Source organism: Hemitrygon akajei, chromosome 13 (assembly GCF_048418815.1).
Source record: "Hemitrygon akajei chromosome 13, sHemAka1.3, whole genome shotgun sequence".
In the NCBI taxonomy this organism is placed as follows: Eukaryota; Metazoa; Chordata; class Chondrichthyes; order Myliobatiformes; family Dasyatidae; genus Hemitrygon; species Hemitrygon akajei.
Genome location: NC_133136.1, coordinates 35,069,440 through 35,077,647, shown reverse-complemented (window position 1 = coordinate 35,077,647; position 8,208 = coordinate 35,069,440).

Genomic DNA, 8,208 nt, shown 5'->3' with positions numbered 1-8,208 from the left:
CGAGATATACCAGCTAATTGAACGGTGTTGCAGCAAAAACCATGCCCTCAATGTCAATAAGACCAAAGAGGTGACTGTGGACTTCAGAAAAGGGTGGTATGAGGGATCACGATTTAATCATAGAGACATCAGATGTGGAGTAAGTAATTTCATGTTCCTGGGTGTCAAGATCTCTGAGGATCCAACCTGGTCCCAAATCTCAATGCAGCTATAAAGTCGTTGGCTATATTTCACTCAGAGTTTGAGGAGATTTGGTTTGTCACCTAAGACACTCAAACTTCTACAGAAGTACCATGAAGCGCCTTCTGACAGACTATCACTGTCTGGTTTGGGGAAGCTATTGCACAGGATTGAAAGAAGCTACAGAAAGTTGTAAAATTAGCTCCATCTGAGGTGCTAGCCACCATAGTATCCAAGACATCTTCAAGGAGCAGTATCTTGGAAAGGCAGCGGCACCATTAAGGACCGCTATCACCCAAGACATGCCCTCTTCTCATTGTTAGGATGTACAGAAGCCTGAAGGCACACACTCAGTGATTCAGGAACAGTTTTTCCCCCTCTGCCATCCTACTCCGAAATGGACATTGAACCCATGAACATGACCTCACTTTTTTTAGTTCTGTTTTTGCACTATTTTTAATTTAAATATTTAATGTGTGCATATATATATTACTGTAATTGATATACTTTTTCCTGTGTTATCATGTATTGCATTGCCCTTCTGACACTAAGTTAACAAATTTCATGGCATATGCTGGTGATATTAAACCCCATTCTGATTCTAGACACCCCACCTAACAGGGGTTGTTTATCATTATGCTCTATCTGATCTAATTTATATGTAGGACTATCCTTCTGTTTTCTATCTCCATTGTATTCTATGTTGTGTGTTTATTATGTAGTCACGTGGGTGAGGGTGTGTAAAAGCAAAAGGTTTAGTAACATATTCTCAGCAGTTTAGAACTGGGGACCGTTGGGCATCATATCATTTGTTTAATTGTATCTCTTAATTACATTTGAGATCACTTAACTTCGCTTAGGTACGTTTAATATTGCTAGTTTTAGTTTCACAAGTTTCATCACTTCAACATTGTATGTTTTACAAGCAAGAGAAAATCTGCAGATGCTGGAAATCTGAGCAAAACGTTTATGTTGGAGGAACAACACCTTATATTCTTCGGGAAAAGTTGGGGGTTGGTGGTCTGTAAGCTGCAAGAAAGGCTCAGTGGTAAGATTAACAAGTGAGACTGCTACACACCCGGTTTTTGAGAATGTATACAGTGCTATATCACTCGCAGTAAGCAAAGTGTGAACAAAACGAAGTCACAAATTCATTCTAAGGCTAAAGGATGCAGCTTTGCCACTGGGAAAAGTAAAGCTAAAACTGAGGCAGGACCGAATGAAAGGGAGATGGTTTTGTCTCCCAAAAGTGTCTGTTCTGCTAGGATGAACATACTTCCCTCCGAAGAAAAGGGTGTAGATCGGAAACAAGCTGTGAAAGAATCCAACACAGCAGTGAGTCATGCCCTGGTGTCTAATGGCCTTTCGGGAGCTAGCAATCATGATTGAAAGCTTCCTATAATTCCAGTTTAGGTTAAGTGTAAGAAGCGTAGATACTTATGCTGTGCTAGATCAAGGAAGCACAACAGCGTGTTCTGTTCAGTGAGCCTCATGAACAAGCTCAACCTGACTGGAAAAATAACACACTCTTAAGCACCATGGGTCAAGAGAAGGTTGTGATGTCGTTTCAGAATTGGAAATTGCAGGCTTAGATAATGTGAAATACTGTGAATTGCCTATTATCTGTATGTAGGAAAGTATGCCTGTCACAAAAAGGAACATTCCTCGTCAGAGGAATGGGCTCACCTGAAGCATATTCATTTGCCAGAAATTGAACTGCTGATCGGGGTGAATGTTCCTAAATTTAGCACTGGAGCCATTGCCAGTGATTCAAAGTGTTAATGATGGACCCTATGCAAATAGAATAATGCTGGGTCGGACTATTAATGGATCATTGAAAGGAAACCATGGTGGTGGAAGAGATTACGCTCAGTCTGAGCTAACAGTTAATGGAACTTCAGTTTTGAACTTCGATAAGCTTTTACAGCAATAATTTAAGTCAGATTTCCCTGAATGCAGTCAAGAGGAACAACCTGGTTTGTCAAGAAGTTCACAGTCCAGCAGAAACCGCTTATCAGAAAGAGGACTGAAGTGTGAACGTTTTCTGAGTTTTGGTAATAAGTAGTTGAAATTATTATAGTATAATAATTACGGGGCCGGGATGTAGGTTTCTGTTTTCTATCTGCCTTCTGTGTTGTGCGTTTCTTATGTTAATTGTGGTAACTACTCACGTGAGTATGGGTGATGTAAAATCAAAGGGTTTAGTTACGTATTCATGCTTTGCTCTTGGCAGTTTAGAGCTGGGGACTGTTGGGCGCTATTTCTTTTGTTGATTACTTAATTTTGCTTAAGTCGTTTAATGTCACTAGTTTTAGTTTCAGTAAGTTCCATCGTTTCAAGATTGCAGGTTTTGCGAATATATTTCTCGAATATCGAATATATTTCTTTGACTTTTGGAACATTATTATTGGATTGATCAGAGGGCGCGTCAAACAAAGTTAATCCCCACGTGGTTGCCAGCAGCGGCTCTGGTATGTTCAAGCTGCCACTATCTAATATGTTGAAGAAATTGCTCAAAATATCCATGCCAAAATTTGATAAATTCATGATGCAGAGCCTAAGGCTGAAATCTCAGTCCTAAACTGCAGTGCCCAAATTTCATACACTTCATGTGATCTAAGCACGGGTGTTTGTATAGGTCAGGAGTTCCCAACCTGGGGTCCATGTCCTCTGGTTAATGATAAAGCTCCATGGCATAAAAAATGGTTGGGAACCCCTGCTATAGGTATAAAACAACCTACTTTGTGCATCCACTTGCCTCTTTTCTCTTTTACGATGTATTCACACCACGAGTGATTTATCACAGGAAATTAGCTGACCAGTATATTCTGAGGAAGTGTGTGCAGTCCCAGAGAGAACATATGAACTTCACAAACTACCCAATGTCAGGATTGAACTTGGGTCATTGGAGCTTTGATACAACTCTGTGCTGCCCCTAAACATTAACTATGCATTACAACACAGAGGAGTGCATTCCTGAGTCAACTCCTGAACAATCTTACCCTGCCTCCCGATTCTTCTGTCGTCCTGTGATGATTTTACCAGAGGCCATCAAGCCCCTTTCGGATTCTTTATCCACCTTATTGTATTCAAGTTCTCAGCGTGCCATTTACCTTTTTAGTATTTGCCATGACATTTGTTTTTAAGATTTTAAGCCAAAATAAATTAAGGATGTTGAACTGATAAAGACAAGTTCAAACAATTGAGAAGTAGGAGTGCTCCAGCTAATCTTGACCATGATGAGTAAGGATTTTCAGTTGGCTTTCTACAGCTTCTAATAAAGTTGTATCTGATGAACAACTCCACATTAATGCTCTTATGCATCCCTGATCTTATATTCTAGACCTGATGCAAACAAAGCTAACATTGCTTTTGCCTTCCTCACCACTGACTCAACCAGCAAATTAACCTTGAAGGTGTTCTGCACAAGGACTCCTAAGTCCCTTTCAATTTCAGATTTTTGGATTTTCTCCCTGCTTTAGAAAATAGACTGCGCATTTATTTCTTTTACCAAAGTGCATGACCATCATTGCTCTTCTATCATCCCTGCCAGCATCTCCTTCCAATTTTGACAAACTCCTCTCTCATACCATTGTAATTTCCTTTACTCCACTGAAATATTGCTATGTATCAACTTTCAGGTTGAACTCAATCATGTTGTGATCACTGCCTCTTAAGGGCTTCTTTACCTTAAGCTCCCTAATCACCCCTGGTTCTTTACACTACACTCCAGTACAGCTGATCCTCTAGTAGGCTCAATGACAAACTAGTCCTAAAAAGCCATATAGCAGGCATTCAACAAATTCTCTCTCTTGAGATCCATTCATCACCAACCTGATTTTTCCAATAGATCTGCATGTTAAAATCTCCTATGACTATCATAACATTGTTCTTTTGATATGCCTTTTCTATTTCCCACTGTAATCTGTAGTCCACATCCCAGATACTGTTTGGAGAACTTCCATAAGCGTCCTTTTACTCTTGCAGTTTCTTAACTCAACCCACAAGTATTCAACATTGTCCAATCCTATGTCACTTCTTTCTAAAGATTTGATGCCATTCTTTACCAGCAGAGCCACGCTACCCACTCTGAGTACCTTTCTATCCTTCTGATACAATGTAACTTTGGACATTCATCTCCCAACTACAACCATCCTTCATCCATGATTTAGTGATGGTCACAACATCATACCCGACAATCTATAAAAGTGCAACAAGAACATCCACCTTATTATACCCTGCATTAAGGTATAACACTTTGAGTACTTTATTTGTTACCCTTTTTGATTCTGCATCCCTAATGCACTGATACTCACCCTGCTGGTTGCAATTTTGTCTTATCATCTGCCTGCCCTTCCTGACAGTCTGACTGCATGCTATTTTTGCTTTTTTACCATCCATGAGTTCCTTCACTCTGGTTCCCATCCTGCTGCCAAATTAGTCTAAACCCTCTCCAACAGCTCTAACAAACCTGCCCACAAGAATACTGCAACACACACAAAATGCTGAAGATACTTAGCAGGCTAGGCAGCATCTCTGGAAAGGGTAACCAGTCAATGTTACAGTCCGAAACTCTTCATCGGGCGTAGTAAATAAGATGAGAAGTCAGAGCACGAATGCGGGGCGTGGATGGGAGGAAGAAGTACAAGGTGGTAGGTGAAACAGGGATTGGGGGAGTGATGAAGTAAAGAGCTGGGAAGCTGATAAGTGAAAGAGATAAAGGGCTGGAGAAGCGGGAATCTGATAGGAGATAGTAGAAGACCATGGAAGAAAGGGAATGGGAAGGAGCACCAGAGGAAAGTGATAGGCAGGTAAAGAGACAGTGAGAGAGGGAAACAGGAATGGGGGAATGGTCATTTACTGGAAGTTCAAGAAATCGATACTCATGCCATCAGGTGGAAGGCTACCCAGATGGAATATAAGGTGTTCTTTTTCCAACCTGAATGTGGCCTCATCACAACAGTAGAGGAACCCATGGACTGACATGTCAGAATGGGAAGTAGAATTGAAGTGGGTGGCCACCAGGAGATCCTACCTTTTTGGTGGATGGAGTGTAGCTGTTTGGTGAAGCAGTCTCCTAATCTGTGTTGGGTCTCACCAATATACAGGAGGCCACACTACAGTAGATGACTCCGACAGGCTCACAGGTGAAGTGTCACCTTCGCTGGAAGGGCTGTTTGGGGCTCTGAATGGTAGTGAGGGAGAAGGTGTGGCACTTTTTCCACTTGCAAGGATAAGTGCCAGGAGGGAGATCAGTGGGGAAGGACAAATGCACAAGGGAGTTGCATAGGGAATGATCCCTGCTGAAAGCAGAAAGTGGGGTGGGAAAGAAAGATGTGCTTAGTGGTGGAACCAGTTGGAGATGGTGGAAGTTATGGAGAATTATGTGCTGGACATGGAGGTTGTGGGAGGTAGGTGAAGCTAACAGGAACTCTATCCCTGCTGAGGGATGGAGTGAGGGTAAACATGCGTGAAATGGAAGAGATGTGGGTGAGGGCAGTGTTGATACTGTCCTTGTTTTCCAGCGTATGTGAAGCTTTCTCTTAAACTTGAGAGTGATTTAGTTCAATATTTTTAACTACCTCTTTGGATGTTGTACTATTACTGGTGTAGTAATGTTATTGTTAATTTACTTGCATGGACAGTGGAGTTCCCCTCCAGGAAGCTTTGCAATAATGTCCATTGAGCTCCAACCCAGGGAAATGAACCGAGGGTGGCTGAAAATTCACTGTGGAAACCTGAAAAGTAAAGCAAATCATCACCTATTATCACTGATTGAACACCTTCTGTTTTGTTGTGAAGTGCCGGACCTTTACTGATTAAATGTCTATGATGGCATGAGTGAAAACAAATATTGATCAGACATAAATGCTGCATATTGTGAATACAAACAAATTGCAATACATTCTGTTGCTCCTTCAGTTAAAGACAAATCTTTGGTGGGTCTTGTGGCATCTGTGGAAGCAAAGGTATGTGTAATATTTTGGGTTGAGATCCTTCATCAGGACTCATTGATCTAAGTCAGAACTGAGAAAGGTGTGGACAGTTTAAAGACAGTGATTTCTTTAAATAATTATATAGGCAGTCCTCTTAGAACTCTTAATTGTTGCGGGGCAAGTGTGAATACAGTAATGTCTATTCTGAGCAGGCCATCCTGTTGAGTCCACAAATGCTGTTTGACCTGCTGAATTCCTTCCAGTAGTTTAGCTTCATATTGCAGCATATGCAGTCTCTTATACCTCAGTTGTTCCTTGTTGTCTATGATATTACGGGTGGATCCCTGCAGGTGGCCACTGTACTAAATACCTCCTGAAGCTAATAAAGAGGCCAATGAGTGTACTATGTTTATGGTCTTCTGCTGCTGTAGAGCATCCACTTCAAGGCTCGACACCTTGTGCATTCAGAGACGCTCTTCTGCACTCTGCTGTTGTAACACATGGTTAGGTTGCCATGGTAGTGTTGTGGTTAGTGCGACGCTATTACAGCTTGGGGCGTTTCAGAGGAGGATTTCAATTCCCTTGCCGTTTTGTAAGGAGTCTCTGCATCCTCCCTGTGGAGTATGTGTGTCTTCTTCAGGTCCTCCAGTTTCCTCCCACAGTCCAAAGATGTACATGGTTGGTTAATTGGTCTTTGTAAATTATCCTGTGATTAGGTTAGGATTAATTGGGTTTCCTGCGGCAGCGTGGCTTGAAGGACCTACTTAGCGCAGTATTGCTAAATACGGAATACTGTAAATAAAATTTGAGCTGTTATCACCTTTCTATCAACTTGAACCAGTTTGGCCATTCTCCTCTGACCTCTCTCATTAACAAAGCATTTTCACCCACAAAACTGCTGTTTACTGATTTTTTTTTGCACCATTCTCTGTAAACTTTAGAGACTGTTGTAAGTGAAAATCCCAGGAGATCAGCAGTTTCTGAGATTCTCAAACTGCCCTCCTTGGCAGCAATAATAATTTCATAGTCAAATTCACTTAGATCATATTTCTTCCCCATTCTGATGTGTGGTCTGAACAACTGAACCTCTTGACCATGCCTGTAAACTTTTCTGCATCGAGTTGCTGCCACATGATTGCTAATTAGTTATTTGCACTAATGTACAGGTGTCCCTAATAGAAGTGGCCACTGGGTGTATGATCCTTTATCTCACACTTTGCAAGTTTGTGCAGCCTGCTGCTCCATTCTTCGTTTATTCTGGAATGCACCCTCAATCCACATCTTCAGTGGAAGTCAATGTGTGGAGCTTTCATGCATTTTTCCAGAAAAAAATAATTCTGCCTAATCTCTGTTTAATAAATTATGCCAATCAGTAATTAACCTCAAAATTGCATGTGTGAAATTTATGATCTGATCCTGCCTCCTTCTCACAGACACACCACTTATCCACTATAAACTGCTTTCTTGGAAGCTCACCTGCGTCTTACAATTTCACTAGAAGGGATTTACCTTGCAATCTGAATTTTGTCTATCAATGCATTTGAAGGAAGATCCTGAGTAACGTTCACAGCCTGAAATGTTGACTGAAATATTCATTTCCATAGATACTGTCTGACTTGCAGAGTTCATCCAGCATTTTGTGTGTGGGTGTTGCTCTGGATTTCCAGCATCTTAACATTTTTTTTTGGTTTCTTAAAATTGGACTGACTGTTTTCTTTTAAATGTTGAGAGATGGGATATATTGTTTTTCAAAGAGATCTCAATGTCTTTGCACATAAATTACAGCAAATGTGCAAATGGTCTGTTGGTCTTCATTGACATTAGGTTTGAATATGAGAGCAAAGATGAGAATTGTCTGCCCTGGAGGACTGTGGAAGTTCAGTCATTGATTTCATTAAAGACTATAATCAATTTTTTTAAAAATTTCAGAAACCATTGAATATGGGGTTAGGGCAGATGAATAATCTAGCCATTGTGTGATACAGCACAGCATCAGATCCTTTGGCTCAGCATATCCACTAATCCGTTTAAAAAAAAAATTTTTTTTGCCTATATTCTGTCCCTCCAAATTATATGCCTACACACTAGGAGT